At 46.5% G+C, this 27,111-nt stretch overlaps 1 long non-coding RNA gene across 2 annotated transcripts; it reads left to right on the forward strand.

The window, feature by feature from the left end:
- Positions 1–5,214: 5,214 nt before the first annotated feature.
- Positions 5,215–26,307, forward strand: LOC110742257. 2 transcript variants are annotated; one of them, XR_002519712.2, is made up of 3 exons: positions 5,215–7,082; positions 19,584–19,644; positions 25,667–26,307. It is a non-coding gene; the product is annotated as an uncharacterized LOC110742257 (long non-coding RNA). The 2 variants fall into 2 exon arrangements; XR_002519711.2 differs by having other exon boundaries at positions 5,215–7,061.
- Positions 26,308–27,111: the final 804 nt, after the last annotated feature.

Consider the following 27,111-nt stretch of genomic DNA (forward strand, 5'->3'; position numbering starts at 1 on the left):
TGGGGTCCAAGACAATTCTTCCAATGTGGCCCAGGGAAGCCAAAAGATTGGACTCTCCTGGCTTAATGTATTAACTCGACAGTCCTCCCAGGGGCCTTATGAGGTAGTGACTGTTGTCTGCATCTTGCAGATGAAGAAACTGAGGCACAGATATATTTAATACTGTAACCTGTCTTGACCGCATGGCTAGGAAATGGGAAACAAGACAGTTTGGGTCTAGAGGTTGTGTGTTGGCAAAATCAATCATTCGCTCTTAGAGTCCTTCCCACCTCTACAAACTTCGGGTTCTTTTGATGTTTTTCCTCTTGTTTTCTCCTTTCCCAGGTCTCTCCTTTTGTCCTTTCCTCCTTTCTCTCTCATACTCTGTCCTCTTTGTCTCTCCCTCTCGCTCGCTCTTTCTGTTCCACCCACTCTTGCTCTCTCTGTCTCTCCCATCTTTGTCTCTCTGTGTCTCTAACTGTTGTTCCTGCTCTTGGGAACTCTCTGTTTCTGTCTCTCTGTATTTCCCTTGACATCTTTTTTTTTTCTTTTCTTTTTTCTTTTTTTTTTAAGACAGGGTTTCACAGTGTCACTGAGGCTGGAGTGCAATGGTGTGATCTTGGCTCACTGCAGCCTCAACCTCCCAGGCTCAAGTGATCCTCCCACCTCAGCCTCTCAAGTAGCTAGGACGATAGATGTGTACCACACCTGGCTAATTTTTGTATTTTTTTGTACAGATGGGGTTTTGCCAAGTTGCCCAGGCTGGTCTCAAACTCCTGGTCTCCAGCAGTCCTCCCGCCTTAGCCTCCCAAATTGCTGGGATTGCAGGCCTGAGCCACTGGCGCCCGTCCATGACTCCTTTCTTGAAAGACTCTCACTGTCTCTTTTCTTGCCATCTCTCTGCTCTTCCTTTTTCTGTCCTCCCTTTTTCCTCCTCCTCTTTCTCCTTCTCTCTGTGTCTCTCCCTCTCTCTCTGTGTCTCTCTCTTCCGCACATTATGCATTCTCACCAACCATGACTAAACACCTATGCGATAGAAGAATATGTTTTCAGTAACTCACTGTGGGTGCTGGCTTGTAGAAATCCCACAAGCCAGGCCCTGTGCCTTCACTACACTTTTGGTGAGAACTTCTGTGGACAGAGGCACAAAAGCCTCAAGCTGTGAGATTCAAAATCTGGTAGTTAAGCCAGCCCCTCAGCGCTCCCAGCTTGTGCCTCCATCCTTGTTCAAAACAATGAGTTGGAAAGTGTCTTGATGACTTTCAGCAGACAGACCTGCAAAGAAGAGAAGCTGGTCTGGACTCCGGCCTTCCTTCACAACACACGGACAGGTAAATAAAATTAATGGCATGTGTCTCTTTTTTGCAAGAGAAGGATAACCACAGTATATCCTTTACAACAAGTATGTATGTTCAAAGCACATGAAATGAATGTCTCTTGAAGGACAAAATAGCCTTGGAATATCATTTTGAAGCCAAGGAGAAAAGTAACTTTTTCTGGCTGGGTGCAGTGGCTCATGCCTGTAGTCCCAGCACATTGGGAGGATGACTCAGGAGGATCTCTTAAGCCCGAGAGTTTAAGACTAGCCTGGGCAACATGGCGAAGCCCCCATGTCTACAAAAACACAAAAATTAGCCAGGCGTGGTGGCGCGCACCTGTAGTCCCAGCTACTCAGGAGGCCGAGGTGGGAGGATGGCTGGAACCCAGGATGTCAAGGCTGCAGTGAGCTGAGATTGTACCACTGCACTCCAGCCCAGGTGACAGAGTGAGACCCTGTCTTGGGAAAAAAAGGTAACTTTTTCTTAACATGTAAACAGGGAGAAAAGTAATAGAAAAGGAGAAAATGATACTCCTCATAAGTGAAGTGAGTGAAAAATTAAGTGGGGATAGCAGAGAGGGAAAGAGAGGGGAAGGGAAATTAAGCAGAAGTCACAGTAGCCTGAGGAATGAGACAGAGGAGGATGAGGGGGAGGAGAGGCAGAGGAAGAGGAGGAGGAGGCAGAGGCAGAGAAGGAGGAGAAGGAGAGGAGGAGGAGCTGAGATTGGGGGAAGAAGGTGACTGATCTTAACAAATTTAAGATGAGACTTCAGCAGCCCCAGCTTAGGCAACTACCTGGTTGGCTCTGCTCGAATGAATGTCCACTTACGGAGGGAGGGAGAAGGAGGAAACCTGGAGACCAAAAGGGTTCCGGTGAAGTAGATAATCAGTCTCAAATCCCAGACTGGGCTCCACCCTTTTGTTCACCTTGGTTTCCGAATGGGTGTCCCTGTGCTCTGGAGGGGAAGTGTTCAGACAAAGACTCACTGGTGGCGATGAGTCAGGGCCCCACCCAGCCCCTACCAGCCCCAGGAAGCCTCTCCTTGCCCATAGGCCTGACAGCGGCTGGGTGTTATCAGGAGAAACCAAGAAACAGTAGGGGCATGAGAAGCCATTCAAAGTCACTCCAAAAGACCTGCTGTGGCCATAGGGTCTAGCTGCCAGAGCCCTGTAGCTGGGGTGGTTCCATTCATCCTGGCAATTAATGGTGAGTTGGCTGCCCAGTGTTTGCCATTTCAATGTCAACAGCCCAAGGGAGACAGCCCTGTGGAGCAGGATCAGCCCAGCTATACGATCTGTCACTTGGCCTGGCCGGATGGCTCAAGCCTGTAATCCCAACACTTTGGGAGACCGAGGCGGGTGGATCACTTGAGGCCAGGAGTTTGAGATCAGCCTGACCAACACGGGGAAACCCTGTCTCTACTAAAAATACAAAAATTAGCTTGGCGTGGTGGCACACATCTGTAATCCCAGCTACTCGAGAGGCTGAGGCAGGAGAACTGCATGAACCCAAGAGGTGGAGGTTACAGTGAGCCGAGATCACACCACTGCACTCCAGCCTGGGTGACAGAGCCAGACTCCATCTCAAAAAAAAAAAAAAAATCTGTTATCACACTATTTCCACCATCAACACCCTTCCTTTAGCTGTAAGACCTGAGAGGGCAGGAGACCTGTTGTAGATCCCACAGCATACCCAGCAATTGACCTACAGACTGGTATGCAGCAGGTGCTCAATAACTGAACAAGTTAGCATGCATTCAACTCTCCCTGCTGCCACAGACCAGCTGTGTGACCCTGCTCAACTTCCTTAACTTGTCTGAGCTGCTACTTCCCTTATCAGTACACGAGAGAGTGCCAGTGAAAGCATAGACTATTGCCTTCCCACCTTTGTGAGATAAGAGAGCCGGAGCATCCAGTCCATAGTTGTCATCAAAATATGGTGGGGGTGGAATGGAGGAGCTCCTTTCCCTTTCCAAAAGTCTGCAGCTTCTGTTGCCGCTAGTTCTGAGGGTGTCGTACAGATGTTACTTTTTAGGAAGACGGTGTGGGATGTGGTTAAGTGCTCATGATCTGGGGGCTGAGTACCCGAGTTCAAATGCTACCTCCTCCACCTGTCACTCCGTGGTGGCCACCGGCAAGCCACTTCATCTCGCTGAGCTTGTTTTCCCATGTGTAAAACAGAATTGTTAGGAGGCTTACGTGAGATAAATCCCACATCCCTGGCACATAGTAGATACTCCATACACCTTAGCCATGATCACCAGTTTCCACCTCCCAACCCTGTGATGGAGATGTGACTCTCCCCAGGGTGCAAAAGAGGAAACCAGGGCTGGCCAGGTGGAGAGGCCCTCTTCTGACAGCAGAACCAGAACCAGACACCCTTATCCCACCCACCCAGGCCCACCACAGCTGCCAAACATGAGCTGATGGGACAGCCCTCGTGGTCTCCACCCACTGCCCTGGTGGAGAAGTGAAACATGAACCCATCAGTGCAAGACAGAGGAAGAGGCACCAGCGAAGGTAAGAAGAGTCGGGTGGCCATGAATTTTGTTGAAGGGACAGTCCAGGACAAGGTCGAGTCCAGGGTGGCAAGAGGGTGGAGGCGGTGGGAGGATAGTATGACAAGAAGGGTATGGGGGCTGAGTCGGCTGGCAGCCAGGGGTGAAAAGCTGGTCCCGAGAATGAGGAAGGAAGCCTTTTTATCAGTGTTAACAAGAACAGAGAGGGAAGTTCTTTGCATCTGGCCAGATACCTCAGCTGTGACCTCCTGTCTCTCAGGAGGGGGTCCCTGCAAGTTTTGCTTTCAAAAGTCTCTTGGGAGAAAACACAAGTCCCTGATTCTTAGAAGCTGCCTTCATCTTAACTAAAGAAATCCCCCAGTGGCTTTTTGGTCAGCACAACAGGATTAGCCTTTCTGACTGGTGGGCTTCCAGCCTCTAAGGATAGCTGGATTTCCCTTGCTTTCACCTACCCATTTGCAGGTGAGAAAACTGAAGCTGGAACCTGGCCTCCAGTCCTGTCTCTGCCATTAGCAGCCCTGGGATCTTAACGCCTCCACCAGCTGAGCTTCAGTTTTTCCATCTGTAAAATGGAGGGTTGAGGCCACATCTTCCTTTTAGTCCTTCCTCTTCCCTTTCCTCCAGAGCAAGCGATGTGGAATTCTAAGGCCAAAGTCACCCTGATTGAATGGTGTGGATTAGTCAAGAACCCAAGATGACCCAAGGATTTGAGATTCCAACCTCCCGCAGGCAAGCAGAAGTGCTCCCTCCTACATAGGGCCGCCCTCCTTCCTGAGCAACTGGGCTGATTTGTGGAAGAAACAGCTGTGCTTTCTGGTGAGCTCCAATGCCAAACATGTGGGCCTTGGAGCAGGCAGGATGTTCCATCAGCAGTCATTGTTCACACCTGTGCTCTATGGGCCAGGCATCAAGCCAATAGTAACACCTCCTTTCACCCCACAACAACCCTGTACCAAGCACACACCCATTTTACACCTGAGGAAGCTGAGGCTCGGAGAGGCACCACGCCCAGGGTCATGTAACCACAGGTGACAAAATGAAGATGCAAATGCAACCTGAGTGATTCCGTTTGACGGAGCCACACCATTTAAATCAATGCTGGGTGATTGGATTATATGTAATTTCTTTTTAATTAAAAACTTTTTTTTTTTTTTTTTGCCAGACACAGTGGCTCATGCCTGTAATCCCAGCACTTTGGGAGGCCGACACGAAGTGGATCACTTGAGGTCGAGAGTTCGAGACCAGCCTGGCCAATACAGTGAAACCCTGTCTCTACTGAAAATACAAAAAGTTAGTAGGGTGTGGTGGTGGGCAACTGTAATCCCAGCGACTTGGGAGGCTGAGGCAGGAGAATGGCTTTAACCTAGGAGGCAGAGGTTGCAGTGAGCTGAGATCGCGCCACTGCATTCCAGCCAGGGTGACAGAGTGAGATTCTGTCTCAAAGAAAACCCAAAAAACAAAACAAAAACATTTTTTTCCCCATAATGAACAGGATTGCTTGTGTTTTAAAAGGGAGTAACCAATCACGGCACTTGCAAATAACATTATATGTTGCCTGGAATCTGATTTAAATTATTCCATGGGGGTGGTGGTGCAAAAAATAAAGCAAAATTATCTGTGAATTGATAGCCCTTGAGGCTGAGTATTGGGTGTGACGTTCATTATCCTGTTCTCCTGTAGTGAACGTGTTTGAGAAGTTCCATGGTATTACAAAATTTTTTAATTTAAAATTTAATAAGTCTAAATTCAAGATAAATGAACTGGCCTGGGAATGCCCTGTCATGGGGGTAGCAGTCCTTCGCCCCACCCCACAGCTGAAAGCATTTTAAGGTCGGCTTCAAGAAGGTATTCATTAAGGCCTCCTGGTTCTGCTCTCCCTGAACCACAATGGCTCTCTCTGCGTCCGGGAGAACAATCTTCCCCCAGACTGCTGGCCAAGTCGAGACTGCGCATTAGGGATCCCACAGCCAAGTTGTGGTTTTATGACAGAGTTTGGAACCATATGTGGTTCACGCTCACTCTGTCCAGAGACTTGGGGAATCTCTCATAAATATTCTCAGCAAAGCCACATCCTGGGACACCCAGAAAACTGGCAAAGATGAGACCTCTGGCTTCCACAAGATGGCCAAGCATGTGGGAGTGGCCCCTCTGCACTGGCCCCCCTCAGGCCCAGCACATGCTGCTTCTGCCTGTCCCCAGAGTCCCTGGGGAGTTTGACTTGTCTTCCCAGACCCCTCTGAAACAAGGAGACCTCACCATGTACAGGCCTTCCCTGTCCTCGGACAAGTGGAATCACCTGTCCACTGGCCTGTATTAGATTGAGCTATAGTCATTCATTTAGTCAGTAATTATTTATTCAATTATTATTTATTGAGCACCAGCTATATGTACAGCCTTCCCTGTCCTCAAATAAGTAGAATCACCTGTCTAATGGCCTGTATTATGTCGAGCTATAGTCATTCATTTATTCAATAATAATTTATTAAGCACCTACTATATGTCCTAGGATTCTAGCATATAGCAGATAGATGGCCTAGGTAGCATATACAGCATATAAAAGACACAGTCCCCATATTCCAGGAGCTTCTAATTTCCTAGAGGAGAAAGGCAAAAACCATTAATTAATACTATTAATCATTTCATTATAATTCTGACAAATGCTTTAGAGAAGCACAGGCACTATGAGGGCATCAGGAATGTGATCTGATTGAGTGAGAAGGAAGGGAGTGGAGAGGATTCAAAGAAGGCTTCTTGAGCCTTGGCAACACAGTGAGACCCCACCTCTATCAAAAAAAAAAAAAAAAAAAGTCAGATATGGTGCCCTGTTTCTATCGTCCTAGCTACTTGAGAGGCTGAGATAGGAGGGTCTCTTGGGCAAAAGTCGAGGATGCAGTGACCTGTGACCGCACCACTGCACTCCAGCCTGGGCAGCAATGCGACACTCTGTCTCAAAACAAAACAAAATCAAAGCCTTCTTGGAGAGAATCAAGTTTAAATTGAGATCTGAACATTTGAGGCATTAGCCAGCCAATCAGAGAAAAGGGGGTTATTCTAGAGAGAGGAAGCAGCGTATGCAAAGATCAGATGGATCATGGCTCCTTCAAGGAAGTGAAACTCTACCGTGTGGACTGTGTGGTATGAGGAGTATGACAGGGAAGGAGATGGTAGAGATGGCAGAGAAGGAGCTGGGGGCAGGTCACGAAGGAGCTTGAAGGCCAAGTTAAGGATGATGGAGTGCTCATGAGGTAATAGGTGTGTGTGGAGGGGTGAGTAAATTGTACCTAAAATGAGTGCTTTCGTAGCTGGGGAGCTGATTGGGTCAGAACAAGGTAATGTGGATGCTGCAGGGACTAGGCCAGCCCGCACAGCACATTTGTAAGAATTAGGAGAAGGTGCCCCTCTGGGAAGATGCAGCCCCACAGGCCCATGCTTAGGAAAGGGACCTGACCTGAATTTCAGCCCTTGTATGCCTGAGCCAGCACCCTTGTGCAGTCAGCAACCTACACAACTGTATACAATGGCCACAGATGCCAGGGAATAGTCAGAAGGGTATAACAACATTTGTTGACAAATCTGTCTCCTCCACCTTAAGCACCTTGGGTTCTGAGTTCTTGAGCTCCATATCCATATTGTAACCTCAGTACACATAGGAGATGCTCCTATTATTTGTCAAACGGATTGTTCTTTGGCTACTTGTTTTTTCTTCAGACTTTCTGTCTTCTTGTCCTTCTAAATTCATAACGGCTTCCTCTTAATGCACTCCTGCTAGGGTTAGAAAGCACTGTGTTGGCTAGTTTAAGGTTTTTTTTTTTGTTTTTTTTTAAAGACAGGGTCTCGCTCTGTCACCCAGGCTTGAAGTGCAGTGGTGCGATCTCTGCTCACTGCAGCCTCCGCCTCCCAGGTTCAAGTGATTCTTGTGCATCAGCCTCCTGAGTAGCTGGGACCACAGGCATACACCACCACACCCAGCTAACTTTTATATTTGTAGTAGAGATGGTGTTTCGCCATGTTGCCCAGGCTGGTCTCGAACTCCTGGCCTCAAGCAATCCACCTTGGCTTCACAAAATGCTGGGATTATAGGCGTGAGTTACCACGTCTGGCTCACTTTGACTTTTTAATCCTGACATCTTACCCTCTGTCCATTCAACAGAAACTTGGCTATGGCCACACAGCTAGGAAGGTGGGCAAGTGGTGCTGGGTAGGAAACTGTCAAGCCCTGGGGGTGTGGTCCAGGCTGGATTCCCTACCTTCTGGTGGGGATTCTTGTGGCTTAATCTCCGTACTTTGGATCCGAGAATGTCAGAGCTGAAAGGAACCCTTTAGGGCCCCGTTTTACAAATGGGGCAACTGAGGCACAGAGAAGGGCTGGGAATTACTAGAAGCCACTGAGTAAGAGCCAGAGCAGAACTGGAAACTAGGTCCCTTGACATGTTTAGAAGAAGCAGCTAGCTAGATATCAGGAGTGGAAATTAGAAGAGAAAGACCGAGGAGGAGAAATGGCTCTCTGAGGAGGGTGTCTGACTGTGATGGCTATCAGTGGGGCTACGAGGGATTAGAGCAGGATTTGGGAGAGTCCTTGATCACTGTTCAAAGGGAAGAGAGGGCCAAGAAAATAGGACTTCACCAAGGAGTGGACAGCCCTCTAAACTGGAATCCATTAGGATCCAGCCTGGCCATAGATCTCCAGACGCTAAACAGAATGTCTTGTTCTGGGCCTGGTCAGTTTGGAAGTCCTTGGTCAGTAGCATTTGGCTGGGAGCAAGCTGCCGGATGGCCTGCTCTGAGAGCACTTGGTGAAATCAGAGGCAAGGCTTGGTTCCCCTTCCCGGGAGCCTGCACTCCAGGTACCTCTGTGAGGCCCCACTCCAGTTCTCTGTCAGCATCTGCTCGGGGCTTTCCTCCTTCTAGGTCTTCATCACAGCTCCTCCTATGTCACATTGCCTCGGGTCCCACCAGCACTGCCCTGAGCTGGAAAATCCCTCTGAGCCCGAGCAGCCCGTGACCATAGAGGCAGGAAACTATGACACTCGAGGCACACAGGGTGTGAGGTTTATTCTTGGTATGTGGTTGGGAAAGGCGGGGTTGAATGGGGGTGGGGTAGGATGGGATCCTCAAGAGAGATAGAGAAATCCAAAAAGAAGGAACCCCTTTGAGAATATCAGAGTAGTTTTCTTTTCTTTTTTCTTTTTCTTTTTTTTAATTTTTTTTTATTTATTTATTTATTTTTTTTTTTGAGGCAGGGTCTTGCTCTGTCACCCAGGCTGGAGTGCAATGACGTGATCTTGGCTCACTGCAATCTCTGCTATCAGGTCAAGTGATTCTCCTGCCTCAGCCTCCTGAGTAGCTGGAACTACAGGTGCACACCACTGCATCCGGCTAATTTTTGTATTTTTTGTAGAGTCGGGGTTTCACCATGTCGCCCAGGCTGGTCTCGAACTCCTAGCCTCAAGTGATCTGCCCACCTCAGCTTCCCAAGGTGCTAGGATTACAGGCATGAGCCATTGCACCCTGCCTCAGAGTAGTTTTCTTTCCCAGCATGTTCCCTTTATTTCAAGCCCCTGGGATTGTCTCTCTTCCTTGGGGTAGCCTCTGGGGGTGGGGGAAGCAGGGGAGCATTTTAGGATCAAGGGTTCAGTCCCTCAATCAGGGACCCCAACCTATAGAGTTTAGTAGTAGCAATCGTAGTAACATAGGGAATATTGTAATTAACTCATCACTTTCTAGATGCCGGGTTTTAAGTATCTAGTACAGTGCCTGGAACACAGTAAGTCCTCAATAAATACAGTATGATTGTAATCCACCTTAAGAAGTGGCACGAGGCCAGGCAAGCCTGTAATCCAAGCCCTTTGGGAGGCCAAGGCAGGCGGGTCACTTGAGGTCAGGAGTTCAAGACCAGCTTGGCCAACATGGTGAAACCCCATCTCTACTAAAAATAGAAAAATTAACTGGACATGGTGGTGGGTGCCTGTAATCCCAGCTACTTGGGAGGTTGAGGCAGGAGAATCTCTTGAACCCAGGAAGTGGAGGTTTCAGTGAGCTGAGATCATGCCATTTGCCAGCATGGGTGACAGAGGCAGGAGTCCCAATCTCATTTTAGAGATGGGGAAACAGATTCAAAGACCACAAGTCATTTTTCCAACATGGTACAGCTGGCTATTCATTCGCCCACTGATTCAAAAAGTATGCATGGAGTCTTTGCTGTGTGGCAGCCGCTGCTCTAGATGAGAGGAATGGAGCCCTGAACATGGCCCCCGCCCTCAGGGTTTATCTGTGTGTGTTCTACTGAGGGGAGTCAGGTGGTGAACACATAGCAAGTCAATAAGGAAGGGAATGGGAATCGCAGATTGGAATGGAAAACAGGCATTGCAGGGGGATGTGGAAGAAGTGAGAACATGGCAGTGCTTTAGAAAGGAAGAGAAGAGAAGGCTTTTTAAAAATCTTTATTTTTTGTAGAGATGGGGTCTCTCTCTGTTTCCCAGGCTGGTCTCAAACTCCTGGGCTCAAGTGATCCTCCTATCTTGGCTTCCCAAAGTGCTGAGAGTGTAGTCATGAGCCACTATGCCCAGCCAAGGGAAGGCTTTTTAAGGGAGGTGACACTGGAGCTAGGATTTGGTAAGTGTGAAGGAGCCAGGGAAAGGTTGTTTACAGCAGAGGCAAACCAACAGCAAAGGCCTTGTGTGGGGAGAGAGCTTGGTTGGTTTTCAGGAGGTTCAGGGAGGCCAGTGGGACTGAGGTGAGCAGGGAGGTGCATGGGAGGGAGGGCGATGAGGAAACCGGTGGGACAGGGACACACCGGCCTTTGGGGCCACGGGAAGAGCTGGGGCTGTCAGTGGCAGAGGCTGCCACTCTGGATTTTAATCCCTCACTTCGGACCTCCATGGCCAGCCCAGGCTCTGCCCCTTTGGCCCCAGTCCTGACTCTGAGCTGGGCTTCGGCGGGTGTGACTCCCCTACGTCCCCGCTGGCCACAGCCCCCTCCACTCGCAGTGTGTCATAGGACAAGCAGGGCCACTCCTGTTTCCCGGCTCAGAGCCTGTCCAGGCCTGCAGATTCCCCACTGAGCAACAGAAACAACCCCTCGCTGGTGGGACAGCCAGCCCTAGAGGAGGGAGCAGCTGTCCAAACCCCCAAACACCTCCCTACCAGCTACCTGCGAGGCTTCTGGGCCTTCCCCCTTCCTCCACCCACCCTTCTCTCACACGTCAGCTGACCTGGGTTCAAATCCTGCCTCTACCTCCCATAAACACTAGGGCAGTGAGCAAGTTGGGTTTTATTTTGTTTGGTTTGATTTGGTAGAGGTGGGGTCTGGCTATGTTGCCCAGTCTGGTCTCGAACTTCTGGGGTCAAGCAATCCTCCTACCTCTGCCTCCTAAAGTGCTGAGATTACAAGCATGAGTCACTGTGCCCAGCCTGAGCAAGTCATTTAATCCCTCACCTGTGAGGTGGGATAACACCTATCTGCTCTCACAGGGCTGTCAGTGAACATGAAATATGATAAGAGTAATATCAGTTAGCACTGAGAGTCTACGCTGGGCCAGGTATGTGCCACTTGCCCTATACACTTTAACTCACTTTCCCTTTCTCCTCATAACAACAATATTGGGGAGTATTGTGATCAGAGCCAGCTTCATAGGCATGTGGCCTATGCAGTCACAGAGGGCCACCCCACACTTAGAAGGCCCCCACACTTGGTTTAATTCTCCACCAATACTGTCTTGAAATTCTTCTTCTTTTTTTTTTTTTTTTTTTTTTTTTGAGACAGAGTTTAGCTCTTGTTGCCCAGGCTGGAGTGCAATGGCATGATCTCAACTCACTACAACCCCCACCTCCCGGGTTCAAGCGATTCTCCTGCCTCAGCCTCCCGAGTAACTGAGATTACAGGCATGTGCCACCACGCCCAGCTAATTTTGTATTTTTTGTAGAGATGGGGTTTCTCCATGTTGGTCAGGCTGGTCTTGAACTCCCAACCTCAGATGATCCACCTGCCAAAGTGCTGGGATTACAGGTGTGAGTCACTGAGCCCAGACGAAATTCTTAATAATTTTTTTTTTTTTTTTTTTTTTTGCGATGGAGTCTCACTCTGTCGCCCAGGCTGGAGTACAGTGGCATATCTTGGCTCACTGCAACCTCTGTCTCCCGGGTTCAAGCAATTCTCCTGCCCCAGCCTCCCAAGTAGCTGGGACTACAGGTGCCCGCCACCACACCCAGCTAATTTTTGTATTTTTAGTAGAGACGGGGTTTCACCATGTTGGCCATGCTGGTCTCGAACTCCTGACCTTGTGATCCGCCTGCCTTGGCCTCCCAAAGTGCTAGGATTACAGGCATGAGCCACCACACCTGACCCAAAATTCTTAATAATTTTTAAAACAAGGTCCCTGCATTTTCATTTGCACTGTGTCCCACAAATTATATAATTGGTCCTGGTTACTGCATTAGCATCTATTATTGGCCATGTGCTGTTTAAGGCACTGTAGAGATAGGAGTGCACAAAACAGAATTCCCTACCCTTGTGGAATTTACTTTGCATCACTTCCCAGATGAGGCAACTGAGGTTCAGAGAAGGTAAGTTACCTGCTCAAAGTCACACATTAAGTGGGTGTCCAAGTTCCAACTCAGAGCTCTTAACCATGATACAATTTCCCTCTTCTGACTGAGGCTGTAAAGTATTTAATATGACATCAAGCAAAGAAATAGCAAATAGCATTCTACACGCTTTAACTGGGTTAACTCATTTAATCACAACTGCCCCATTTTAGAGATGAGAACATGGAGGCTCAGAGAGGTTAGATACCTTGCCCAGAGTCACACTGCTATGAAGAAGCAGAGCTAAGACTAGGAACCTGGGTGTCTCGCTCAGAATTACGTTTCTAGCCACGCCAGCATGTTGCCTTCTGAAGGAATCATTCAGAAAATGGTGGCTTTTGCAATTCGTTTTAATCACCGTCATTTTCATTTTTGTCATTTTTGTCTTGTGTCTGGAGCCCCCACGCACAAGGCCTGACCCAAATTAATATGTACGCAATAAAAGGATTAACAAATGAATGAGCAGATCGAGGCATAAACCTGTGTGGTAACGGCTACAGTTGCCCCCACCACCACTACCACAACCACCCAAAATCTGACATGACTTATCACCAGGGCCTGACACCCAGCTTCTCTGTCTTGCCTTAAGCCAGTGATGAAATCTGTCATCGCTCAGGATGTAAAAAACAGGGTCGCGTCTTCCAGTAAACAGGCCAGGGCTGGAAGGTAGGGGGTGGGGAGGGGTGCCATGTGGAGGAGTCGTTCACAGTGATGGTTATCAATGAGTAACAAGCTTTCCTTTTCCTCCTGAGGTGATGACAGGGCTTGTGACAGGGCTTGTAGATGTCTCCCTCCCCTAAAGGCTGTCACTCTTTAGAGGGTCTCATCCTCCATGCTTGGGCTGCCATGCTTGGGCTGACTTGAGGAATTTATCAGTTAGGCAGGCCTTAAGTGTCAGGTGATTTCTGGGGTTTTGGGAGAGACCCCTGCACAGATTAGCACCTCCCATTATCCTCACTGACGTCTGACACCCCAATTCATTCATTCATTATCCAACGAATCGTTATTGCATGCCTACTATGTGCCAGACACTCTTCTAGGAACTGAAGATACAGCAGAGAATGAAACAGATAAAAATCTCTGGCCTCAGGGAGCTCATATTCCAGTCCAAGGCGCTTCCACTGGGAATTCTTTTGATTAGATGGTAGACACTGGGAACTTTATCTTGTCGGACATTGGATATGTTTGTACTCTTCTAAAAGCCATTGAACTTTGTCTAGGACAGAGTTAAGGTACTTTTTAATTGTTTCAGATGGGAGGGTAAATCTGGCACCTGTTACTCTATTTGGCCAGAATCCAAAGTTCTCTTCCACAGGTTTTTGTTTTTTTTTTTTTTTTCTTATAAGAAAGTCTTTAGGCCTGGGAGAGGCAAGACTTGAAATATCATCAGTCACTTATACCTTTTTATGAATGAGTTTATAAGAGCCGTTTTGAGGCACTGTGGTAATAGGAAATGAAGACCTGGAAGACACCGAAATAATATCTACGGTTCAGGAAATGAGATATTCACATAGCCATTATTTCATTTGAATTCATCTCATTCTTGGAAATATTCAAGCAAGAAAAGTGCTTCAATTTCCATGTTATGAGTGAGGAAAGTGAAGCTTGGAGAGCTTCACTGGCTCAAAGTCACACAGCTAATTAACACCCAGAGACACTGACCTTTTTAGAGATGGGGGTCTCACTTTGTCACCCAAGCTGCATGTGCAGTGGCATGATCATGGCTCACTGCAGCCTTGACGTCCTGGGCTCACTTGATCCTCCCACCTCAGCCTCCCAAAGTCCTGGGATTGCAGGTGGGAACCACCACTCCCCACAGAGCCTACTAACATTTACGTCAGAGTGCATTCTAATATAGCTTGGGGCAGGGATCACCATATGGGAAGAGCAAAGGGCACCTATGATCCCAAATACTTGTGCTGACTTGGTTGTTTTGCACACCGCTGGACTTGCCCCTTTGGCTTTGGGCCTGTCTGAGGAACAGCATCAGCTTCCTGGGGACACAAGTCAGTACTGCTTGTTCATGTGCCCTGAGTAGCAGCTATAGGTTAGGAAGACACACAGGACCAATCTGAAGATACCGCTAATTCCACAAGGGCAGGGACCATATCTATTTGGATCCCCACTGGGACCTCAGCACCTAGAACAGCACCTGACCCCTAGTAAGTTATCAAGGAATATTTGCTGAGCAGCAATAACAACAAAACACGTGAATAAATGAATCTGAGGGGTAAGCAGACGAAAAGGAATACCTACCTCAGTTGCTTCAGCTATAAAATGGGAGACAATAATCTTTTGCCTTTTACTGTTATTTTGATTTCACTGAAAGCAGGGGTTTTTGTCTGTTTTATTTATGCCCTATATATCCCCAGCATCTAAAACAGGGCCTGTCACATAGTAGGTACTTAATACATGTTTGTTGGATAAACAGATGCAAGCAAAACATCTAGGTTTTAGTGAACATGTGTGCCTAAAAAGGACCTAACATAGTACTGTGGTTAAGGGCGAGGAACTTGAAGTCAGGCCTGGGTTTGACTCCTGACTGACACTTATTAGCTGTGCGACATTGAGAAGGTCTCTGAGCCTCTGTTTCCTTGGGACATATAGTAAGGAGAGTCATCATCTCTATACTAGGGTATCCTGAGGATTAAACAAGGTCATGTATATAAAGTGCTTAGCATAATTCCAGCAGCAAATAAAATGCTCCAAACTTACTAAAGTTCTAATGTGTCTAGGGGCAGGGTGCAGCAGCTCACAGCTGTAATTCCAACCCTTTGGAAGGCTGAGGCAGGAGGACTGCTTGAGCCCAGGAATTTGAGACCAGCTTGGCCAATATAGTGAAACCTCATCTCTTTTTGATAAAGAAAGAAATTTTTATATAAAAATAATATGTCTAGGAGTGAGGATGCATTTTTATGGGCCATTTTTCTTCCTTAAGGACTTTTATCCCTAGGACTCCCCCAAAAGATTCCAGAATTTGTTCTCCTAAAAGATGAAGATGGATGGAAAATAAATACCAATCTAATCTCCCATTGGCAATTAAGATTCCCCTTGAGCCTGCAGGCAGCGCTCCATCCTACCCTGCACCTGCCTGAGCCTGAAGCAGCTAGATTCACTTGGGGGGCATGAAGCTCTGCTCAGCTGCCCTGGTCTTCGGCAGCCCTTTGAAGTTGGGATGTGTCTTTTCTTGTCTTGTGGTTGGCCTGGCCTCAAAGCTAACATGCAGCCCGTCCCTGCCCCAGGGTGAAATGGGTGCTCTCAAGATCTTCAGTGGAGATAGTGAAATCTAGCCCTCCAGCAAAAGCAGGTAAAGAGAATTCCCCCAGCTTTGTCATCTACCCCGAGGCCTGTCCACCTGCATCCTTGGCTCTATTCCAAGCCTGGATCTTGGCCAACTCAGATCCTGGACTTTTGGTCTCTCTGGCCTCAACTCTTTGGGCCTGTGGATGCCATAAGCATGTGTCCATTTTTGCCTTGGAAACTTGGTCATTATCAAGGGAAGATTCTGTGGCTTTGCAAAGAACACCCCACGAGGCTGACCTTCCTGTGGACTGCAGGAGATGAGGGGAGAGTGGTTTAGGAGAGTGATTAGACAGGCCTTTGACACCCTAACACAGAGAGGGCAGGAAGATTCAAAGATAAGTAGGCAGGGTGTGGGGCACAGGGAAAGCTCTCAATTCATTCAGAGAAAGCTCTCAAAGCAATTATTATGTTGATTTGAGTATATGGAGATTCCAGAACTAAATGTGCATATCTCTTTTCATATTCAAAAGTCCCACACAGATTTAAGGCTCATGGCATCCCACTTCCTTGGAGAATTTTCTGGAGCTTAAATTTCTCCAGGCTTCACAACCCTGTAGCTCTCTCCAGTGAAAGCTCTCCTGAAACGTATGTGTATGTGTATTCCTGTAGCTAGCAGATGTGCTTTCATTCATTCATTCAATCATATGAAGATAGGCAATACAGTCTAAGGTCAGGAGTGCACTTGAGGCCAGAAGGCTGGAGGTCCCTCTGACATTTACTAGCTGTGTGAGCTCAGAGAGGTTACTCTGCTGTAGCCCTCTCATCTCTAAAATGGGCATAATAGTCTGGAGGCAGTGGCTCATGCCTATAATCCCAGCACTTCGGGAGGGCGAGGTGAGATGATCACTTGAGCCCAGGAGTTTGAGACCAGTCCTGGTAACATACTGAATCCTGTCTCTACAAAAAATAGAAAATAAAAATTAGCCAGGCAGTTCCAGCCACTTAGGAGGCTGAGGTGAGAGGATTGCTTGAGCCCAGGAGTTTGAGGCTGCAGTGAGCTATGATCATGCCACTGCACTCCAGCCTGCATGACAGAGTGAGACCCTGTCTAAATCAATCAATCAATCAATCAGGCATAATAGTACCAACATTACAAGGCTGGGTGAGGGTTACCTAAATGAATACCCATGAATCACTTAAAATAGTGCCTGGCACATAGTAATCACTCAGTAACTAAGACGTTGCTCTTATTCTTTTTCAGCAAACATCTCTTAAGCACCTACCTTATGCCTGATCTTGTGTGTATAGTGATTACTGGGCTTATAGAGATAAAAGGTTGTGCTTGCCTTCCTGAATTTGCACTTCAGGCTCTGCACAAACCTTTGGTAATGTCTCTTCTTTTTTTGTAGGGAAACGTTCACTGATGAATTCATGAATGAAAGATGATTACTTTTTCCCTGATCAGGGCTTGGGCTGCTGTTTCACATGTACCATCTTAAGGACTGTGAGGCCCAAAAAAGGCTCTGCCACTTAGATACAAAGGCATTTCTCCTCCTCTGAGCCTCAGTTTCCTCAACTGTAAGACTAGGGTGGGGGAGATTTAATTCCTGACTTGCAGGGTTTGCAAAGTGAAACAAATGTGGCCAGGCTCACAGAGGCATGGTGAAGACTCAAGCGCCTCCTGTAGTGTAAAGAGTGAAGATGGCCTTTGGCTCCATGAAGGGTTTCCTAAGAGGGCAGGTACAGCTTCTTGGTCCCTGACACAATAGCACACACTAGGGCCAAGAGCAGGGTCTCATCACCTCACTCATAAACAGTGGCTGAGGTTGACACGGGGGATCCCTGTGGGAATCAGAACTCCTAGGACTGTAGGTGACAGAAACTCCTCTCCAGCTAGCCTAGGGGAAACTGATAAATGCAGGGTGAAGAATGTGTGGGTAGGGTATCTCCAGTAAGCCCAGGGGAAAGGCAGAGATGCAGCAGGGCCAGGGAAGCCAAGGGGCTCGCTCTCACTCTCTCTCTCTTTCTTTCTTTCTTTCTCTCTCTCTCTCTCTCTTCTCCCACCTTCCTTCCCTCCCTCCCTCTCTCTCTCTCCTTCCCTCTTGTCTCTCTCTGGGTCAGCCTATCAGCTCCATTCCCTCACGTCAGCCCTCTCTATGTAGCAGCAAACATAGCCTCCAAGAGAGAAACTGCATTTTCTTCCTTAGCTCCTGACTAAAAAATCCAGGGAAAGATCCTGATTGGCCCAGCTTGGGTCACGTGTTAACCCCACCCATCCCCAGACCTATTAATTATGGAGTGGTGGGGCGGGTGGAGATGTACACCATAGAAATTGTATCTGGGGTCCCACTAGACTTCGAGACCCCCCATGAGGGAAGCCACCACTTTAACCCTTCAGAATGTCTGACATTGTACACTTCACACACTTAGCACTTTCATTGTGCAGTGGCCCGAATGAATGTCATCTCCCCAATTAGACTATAAGCTCCATAAGATCCACAACTGTGTCCAATGCTATTTTCATTCTTTTCTCTTCCTTCGCACCGGCTCACCACACAGGAGACAGCAACACAGAGCACACTGCTAGTCACATGGTCACAGAATGTCCTAGATAAGGGGAGAGATCGAAGAACTAAGGCACAGAGACAGAGAGCCATTTTCCCAAAGTCACACAGCTCAAATGAGGCTCTAGGTCGCCTGTGTACCTGCTAGCTTCTCCTCTCTCTTGAGGTTAAAGGCTCCACTTCTACCCCTACAAGGAAGCCCCTGCACAGCTCTAGTCACTTCCTGCCTCCCCAGGCTTATCTGGTACACTCTACACATCTTCAAGGTGGTTATTTTTATAGCTATTTTAATAGTCGCCTGAGGTGCCCACACTGATCTGCTTCCCTGTCAGTCTGGATAAAGGAATTTTTGACTCTGCATTCCAGCCAGGGTGGCCTCTTTTCTCAAACCCACATCCCCTCCCCTCACTTCCAGGGCTTTTGCATGTGCAGTTCCCTCTGTCTGGAACACTGAGTTTGTCTGCTAGGGCTACCTTGACAAAAGACCACAATTGGGGTGGATTAAACAACAGAAATGTATGATCTCAAGTTCTGGAAGCTAACAATTCAAAATCAAGGTGTCAGCAGATTTGGTTCCTTTGAGGCTGTGAGGGAGCATCAGTTCCAAGCTTCTCTCCTAGCTCCTGGTGTTGGCTCGCTATCTTCGGCATTCCATGGCTTGTAACAGCCAACGTCACCCTGATATCTGCCTTCATCTTCACATGACATTCTTCCTGTGCACATGTCTGTCTCCGTGTTCACATTTCCCCTTCTGATAAGAATACCAGTCAAGATTAGGGCCTACCCTAATGACCTCATGTTAACTTGATTATCTCTGTAAAAACCCTATTTCCAAATAAGGTCACTATCTAGGTACTCGGGGTTAGGACCCCAATGTGTTTTCCCCCATCTCAACGAGACAATACCCACTTACCCATCTATCTCAAGCAAACCTTCCCTGAACACCCCAGACCACTCCAGGCACTGTTGTCTGCTCTTTGGTGCTCTTCCTGCATATTGATACTGGATTGCTGGTATCTATCTGTGTAATTACCAGGTTGCTATCTGTGTCCCTCTCAGACTATCAGCTTCAGAAAGACAGGAGCATGACTCTTCTGTGCACCATTGTATCCCCAAAGCCCAGTACCTGGCATGTAAAGGTACCAATAAATAACTGTGTCCTGAATGAATGAATTATTGAGAGGTTAATATTTGCTAATTGCAAAAATGAATAGGAGGTTCTAAGTAAGGGCCTCAGAAGCAGTGAGGTTAATGTTTCCTCCAGAGAGAATGAATTTACTGTGGGATCCACGAGGGCTAAACCCCTGCCCTCACACACCCTCACCACCCTTTGACTAATGGTCATTGCCTCTTCCTCCCTCCCACCTGGTCACCCTAGGGAGAATCCATATCAGCCTGGCCATGCAGGGGAGGCCTCACAAAGCCCTGGGAAGCCAGAGGTGAGTCAGAAGGGATGGTAAGGTGAACAGCTCTGAAACCGGAACCCTGGCATATAGCTGGGGGCAGGAGGGTTCACCGAAGGTAATGGTGCTTGCTTTAAAATTCAAGGGGCCCAAGGGAGCATCATCTTTCAGGAAGGCACCACTAGTTGATAAGAGGCCAAGTGTGCCTCAAGCTCCAGGTACCTGAGGTTGCTGCGCTAGCACAGCCTGTGAAAGATGCCAAGGGTGGACTTGACTTTATAAGTCCTCTCCTCATCCCCCTCCCCATGATTGGGCACAACTGTAAGGGCCATAAGAACTTACCTTCTGTGGCCTTTACTTTTGCTTATATGAGCAGGGGGAGGTGGAGAGAGACCAGGTGGGCACCTTGAGGGACCCTCATTTGGCTGAATTACAGCAACTCAACCTGCCTCAAAGGAATTCCAGCCCCCTTGCTTCCTAGGGACCCTTGGGAATACCTCATAGGCAGCCGAATCCCAAAGGGAAAAATGAAGGTCTCCCCAAACCCAGCCCAGGACAAGGGCCAAGTTGGAAAAAATGACTTGGAGACCAGTCACCACGTTTTTCCCCAGTGAAAGGCTGACTCATTGCAACAGGCCTGGGCTGGCTGGGACTTGAGCCGGTGGCTTGGAACATGCTTGGACAGTGAGCGCCTTGTCTGAAAGGCAGACCGTGAGAAGCCACAGGTCAGGGGAGCCAAGGCCACTGCCCTAAGAAACACCCCTCGCACTGCCACGTGAGCCCCAGGGGAAGAAGGGGCCAGGTGGGTGTCCACGCTGCCTCCCGCTCAGACTCTGGAGATCTAGGCTCACCTTGCTGGATAAGATCTAGAGAGGCCTTAAGCCCCAGGGCAATTAAGCGCTAAGGTCCTGAGACATGAGTATTCTGATCCTTCCTCCCCATACGAAGTGCAAACTGAAAACACAAAGCTTAAAATAAATTTAGAGAAACCCCAATAAGGCCTCGATTTTAATCATAAAATGATCTCCATGTTTTTCTTTGAAATATCAAAAAGAAATTATTTTCCAATTTTGGGGAAATGGAAGGGAGCTGGGGCTGCTTTCCCAGTGTTTTGAGCACACACCAGGTCTACCTGATGGGTAATTCAGCAGTGTGCACACAGTGGGGAGCTTATCTCTGACCCTCTTCCCTCCTCATGCCTCTGTCCATTTTGACATCCTGGGCTCTTTCAGCAAGGACTTTTGAGTCATATGTTGAGTTAAATCCTGTCTGTGCCATCTGCTTGCTGTGTGACCTTGGGTGAGTCACTTAATCTCACTAAGTCTCAATTTCTGTAAATGTAAAAATGGAGATTGCACCAGATAATGCATGCATAGTGCTTAGTACAGTACTTAGCACACAGTCTGATTGATATATATATCAGAGAGATCTCATATATACACCACACACATATGTATATATTTACACTTTAGAGTGAATAAGTTCCTATAAATGTCATTGTTTCCTTTCATTTATTTTTTTATTTTCTTTTATTTTTAAGTTGAATTAAATTTTTATTTTGAGATGGGGTCTCACTCTGTCACCTAGGCTAGAGTGCAGCGGCATGGTCATGGCTCACTGCAGGCTAAGACCCTCTCACCTTAGCCTCCTGAGTAGCTGGGACTACAGGTCTATACCACCATGACTGGCTAATGTTTTAATTTTTATTTGTAGAGACAGAGTTTTTGCTATGTTGCCCAGGCTCCTTTCATTCATTCAATCAACAAATGCTTGAGCACCTACCACATACCTGATTGTAGCTAGATGCTGTATATTCTACATTAGGATTTCTTTTCATCCTCACAGCAATCTCTACAATATCACTAATATCCCCATTTGAAGGATGAGGAAACAGATTCAGGAAGGTGAAAGAACTTTCCCAAGGTCACACAGCAGAGTCTGGATTCACTTGTTCATTCAGGAAACATTGACTGAATTTCAGCTTTGTTTCAGGCTAGGCACTGGGAGCACTGCAGTGAATGAGTTAGGGCCCCCATCCCAGGACCCTCACAGCCTATTGAGTGTTCTTTGCACCTTTTTTGAACCCCTTTTCATCTCTCTAATTGTTAAGGTCCCTGTTAAAAGCTCCTATGTGCATGTGGGCAGGGAGAGCCTTCTCCAGATCTTCCATTCACCCTTTTAAGGGAGTTGCCTTCTTCCCAGGGTGTAGGGTTGGCCCTGCCCAAGGCTGAGCTGGCAAAACCAAAAAAGCATCCTGCCTCTCCTTTGCACATCATCCCCTCGGACTGCTAGGTGCAAATGTCCATGACAACCTTGAACTCCATTCTCGCCCCCCACTCCACTCCTCTTGTGGCACTTCATGATAGATATTACAGAAATACCACATGTTCATTATACAATTTTTAAAAAAAGGAAAATATAGAAAAGCAAAAATCTTAAAGAAACAATAACGAATAATTCTAAATCCTGCTAAGGTGGTTAAAATTTTATTGTATTGCCTGCCAGACCGTTTTCCTCTGTAACTACAATACAATTATTAAAATAATAATAACACTAATTTTAGCTAACTCTGACATGGAGCTTCCTCTGTGCCAGAGACTGTTCTAAGCATCTTAGACATTGAAACTCATTTAATCCTCACAACAACTCACTAGGCTAAATACTATTGTCCTCATTTTACAGTTGTTCAAAGTGAGGCAGAGAGAACATTTAGAAGCATACATATTATTATTTTTTTAAAATGGGACCAGTCTGAACATACTATTTTGCAGCCTACTTTTTCTCCCTTTACAACAAATAAAAAATAATAAATTTACTTTCCTAACATAATTTTTTGTGACTATTAGGATTCCAGTATTTGCATATATTGTAAGTTATTCAACCAGTCTCCTTCTCAGCCATTTTTCTGATTTTCTTTTTCTTTCCTTCCCTCTGTCCCTCCCTTTCTTCCTCCTTTTTTGTTTTACCTATGAATGGCACAAAGATGTCCAATCTTGTAGCTTAGTCTTTGAAAACCTGATTAATAACTTCTTGGCTGGGCGTGGTGGCTCAGGCCTATAATCCCAGCATTTTGGGAGGCCAAGGCAAGAGGATTGCTTGAGGTCAGGAGCTTGAGACCAATCTGGTCAACATAGCAAAACCCTGTCTCTATTTTTTATTTAAAAATTAATTAATTAATTTTAAAAATCGTATTTAGGATAACTCCTAGAAGTGGAATCATTTGGTCTCAAGTTATACATGTTCTAAGCTTTCTGACATCTCTTGCAAACTGCCTCCAAAACAGGCAACAACATTGGATTCTAAAGGAGGATGACCTGTGTCCCACGGAGTGATACCCATCAGAATGACAGATGCTCATGACATTGACCCAGCAATTCCATCTGGGAGTTTACCCCATAAATATTGTTAGAGACTTGCAAAATGACATGTGTATAAAATTACTTATTGCAATTCTGCTGGTGATAGCAAAAGATAAAAAATAATCCAGATGTTCATAATAGGGAACTAGTCAAGTAAATTATAGGACATCTATACAATGAGATACTGCGTAGTTGTAAAAAAGAATTAAAAGCCTTTCTATGTATTCATGTGGATAGCTCCTCAAGACATACTAAGTGCAGAACAGTGTGAACAGCATGCTATTTTTGTGTGGAAAAAGGGGACAAATGACAGCCCACATCCATATTTATATGCACAGGCATAAATAAACTCTATTTTAAAAAACATTATTATTTTTTGAGACAGGATCTCACTCTGTCACCCAGGCTGGAGTGCAGTAGCAACGATCATGGCTCACTCCAACCTGGGCTCAAACTATCCTCCCACCTCAGCCTCCTGAGTAGCTGGGCTTACAGGCATGCACCACCACACCCTGATAAGTTTTTAATTGTATATCTCACCATGTTGCCCAGACTGGTCTTGAACTCCTGGGCTCAAGTGATCCTCCCACCTTGGCCTTCCAAAGTGCTGAGATTACAGGTATGAACGAACATGGCTGGCCAATAAACTCTAAAGTAGTTAAAACAGTGCCTACTTGCCTACTTGTGGGTGAGTTTGGTGAAGGCATAGAGACCAGGATGATGGATAGGGACAGGGAACAAATTCTTTTTTCTGATCACTTTTTATATTTTTAAAATTTGAAAACAATCTATATTCTTATTTAGAGAACTAGTCTAAAAGGTTGCCTTTTTATACTGTTAAATATTTTTAGGTGTGATAATATTATAGTCATTTTTATAACACTTTTCTTTTAGAGATATATCCTAAATATTTTAGAAATATTTACAAATGAAATTATAGGATATCTGGATTTGCTTCAAAATAATACATGAGCAGGGGACATGGATGGGTATATATTACAGATGAAACTGACTTGGACATGAATTAATGACTAATGAAGCTGGGAGACTGATAAGTGGAGGGTTCATTATGCTATTCTATCTACTTAAAAAATTATTGAGGTGAAATCTACATATAAGTAACCATTTTAAAGTGAACAGGTCTATGCCATTTATTACATTCACAATGTTGTGCAACCCCCCTGCCTCATGGCTAGTTCCAAAATATTTCTATCACTGCAAAGTAAAATGCCTGTACCCATTTTATTCCCATTTTCTCCCTCCCTCATCCCTTGGCAACCATCAGTCTGTGTTGTGTCTCTATGGATTTATTTATTCTGTATATTTCATATGAGTGGAACCATAGAACATGTAACTTTTTTTGCCAGGCTTCTTTCCCTTATCATAATGTTTTTGAGGTTCATCCATGTTGTAGCATATACCAGTACTTTAATAATTTTTTTGCGGCTCTATAATACCTCATTGTATGTATATACCACAATTTGTTTATCCATTTAACTGTTGATTGACATTTAGGTTGTTTCCACCTTTTGACTCTTGTGAACAGTGCTATGAACATACGTGTCCATGTATTTGTTTGCGTTCCTGTTTTCAATTCTTTTGGGTATGTAACTCTTAGAAATGGCATCGGGTAATATGGTAATTCCATATTTAACTTTTTGAGGAACTGCCAAACTTTTTTCTATAGTGGTTTCATCATTTCACATTCCCACTGGCAATATATAAAAGCTTCAGACTTCTTCACATCCTCGACAACATTTGTTATTTCCCATTGTTTTGTTGTTATTATTATTAATATCATACCCATCCTAGTGGGTGTGAAGTGGTACCTCATTGTGGTTTTGATTTGCATTTCCCTGATGACTAATGACATTGAACATATTTTTATGCACTTGTTGGCCATTTGTATATCTTCTTTGGAGAAACATATATTGTTGTTTCTACTTTTGAATATCTTTTAAATTCTCCACAGTAAAAGAGATACAAAATATTAGATATTTTATTTAAAACTTTAAGAAACAGGTTTTTTTTTTTTTCCATCTGAGAAGAGAGTGGTTTTTCCCTCCTTTTTCCCCCCTGCTTGAATTCCCCTGAGACCCTTGCATAATTCCCACCCCCGCATCCCCATCCGCAATTCGGTTTCAAAACAACATATTTGCTCTTCAAACAAATAAGCACAAGTTTCTTCCCTTTTGCCTCCTCAAAAGTGGGTGCAGGCGTGGGAGAACAGGGCGGGGACTTAGGGTGGGCAGAGGCTGGCTGCCCTACTTCCTTTGGTCCTAGCCTGAGGCTGGTCCCCCTACCCAGCAGCCTTGTGACACCCTCATGTCCCACCTCCACATTTTTGCTGAGAATCCCCAGGGAAGGGAGGGCCCCATCTATAGTGGAAGAAACCTTCTGGGCCCAAATCCAGCCACATCACAAGACTGGATGGCCCAGCCGCGAGACGAGCATGTCAGTGGCTTCCATGGCCAATGGGAGAGGCTTCACCCAGCTCATGTTCTGCTGTGGTTGTCGGGCCAAACAGATGGCTGGGGATAAACAGGGGGTGGTGCTGGGTGGGGTGTGTGTTGGGGTGGCTTTGAATGGCCTCAGCCTCCCTCTGGATCCTAGGGAAAGAGGCGAGTGAGGTGAAGGCAGGGCCTGAGGAAGGGGCTGTCATTTGTGGCCTTCAAAACTTGTTTGTGATGTCTTTTCAGCAATAAAACTCTTGTTCAAACAAACTATTACAGCAGTAAGACAGAAAAAGGAAGCTGTTCCTGCCGATGAAGGGTGAGAAACCTGGAGCCTTCCCTCCCTGCACGCCACGTGGCAGATACCTCAGGGAAAGCTGGGTCTCAGGAGAACACGCCGATCCCGTTAACACACAGTCTTCCTATGAAACCATGTGGGAACTCAACACGTGCTGTCTCCTCTCTAACCTGAGATCCTGGCCCGTTCCACAAAGCGAGGCAGTCTCTTGTATACCCCGCACCAGCCAAGTACTGGGATGGTGGCCAAAGGGGAGAGACAGGCCAGGGTGTGGGTGGGCCAAAGAAATCTGAGAGGGACAGGAGCTGTGGTGGCCCGGTCTCTAAGCCTGCAGAGGCTCCCTTCCAGAGAGAGAGCTTGGAACTCAGTCTCTGCCTCCCTCCTTCTCTCCCTCCCTCCAGCAGAACTGCCCTGCCCCAGGTGGTTCACACCTTGCTAGTCCCCTAGGCTTATACCTTTCCTAACCTTAGGAGAGACATGAGAAAAGGAATCTCTCCCCTTCCCCACAGAATCCTTTTTTTTTTTTGAGACAGGATCTCTCTCTGTCACCCTGGCTAGAGCGCAGTGGTACAATCATGCTCACTGCAACTCTGCCTTCTGGACTCAAGTGATCCTTCCACCTCAGCCTCCCAAGTAGCTGGGACTACAGGCATGCACCACCACACCTGGCTAATTTTTGTATTTTTTGTAGAGATGGGATTTTGCCATGTTGCCCAGGCCGGTCTCAAACTCCCAGTCTCAAGTGATCCTCCCACCTAGGCCTCTCAAAGTGCTGGGATTACAGGCATGAGCCACCATGCCTGGCCCACAATACTTTGATATAGTTTCTTCAAGCCCAGATTCTGGTTCTTAGCACAGTCAACCTATGGAGTGCCTCCCCTGCCCCCCCATATTCCGTGATAGTCATGCTGGGTTAGTTTCTCTAACCAGAGGATGGGCCCATTCTTCGCTGTGGGATGGTGTGTGGGGACATTGGTAAGGAACAAATAAAGACTTGGGCAAATAACTTTATTATGAGGTTGGTTATCTCATCCACAGGCTGAGCATGATGCTCAGTACCGACTCCGCAGGGCTATTTGGAGGATTAAATGAGATAATGTGTATCAAAGCCCAACATCACAGGAGCTCCGTGTAGAAGCAGTTCCATACCAGAAAATGGGATGGCTTTGTCCCTTACATGTTGTGTCACCTCAGATAAGGCATTTCCCCTCTTTGAACTCCAGTTTTCTCATCTGTAAAATGAGCATGTTTAAAAATTTTTTACTTAAAAAAAGAGGCATATTAATATCTACCCTTCACAGTTGCTGTAAGTAGAGGCGATTCACATGAAGTGGTTAATACCTGGCACAAAGAAAGTACTCAAAACAGGATAGTAATAATTGTAATTATTACT

Source organism: Papio anubis, unplaced genomic scaffold, assembly GCF_008728515.1.
Source record: "Papio anubis isolate 15944 unplaced genomic scaffold, Panubis1.0 scaffold260, whole genome shotgun sequence".
NCBI lineage: Eukaryota > Metazoa > Chordata > Mammalia > Primates > Cercopithecidae > Papio > Papio anubis.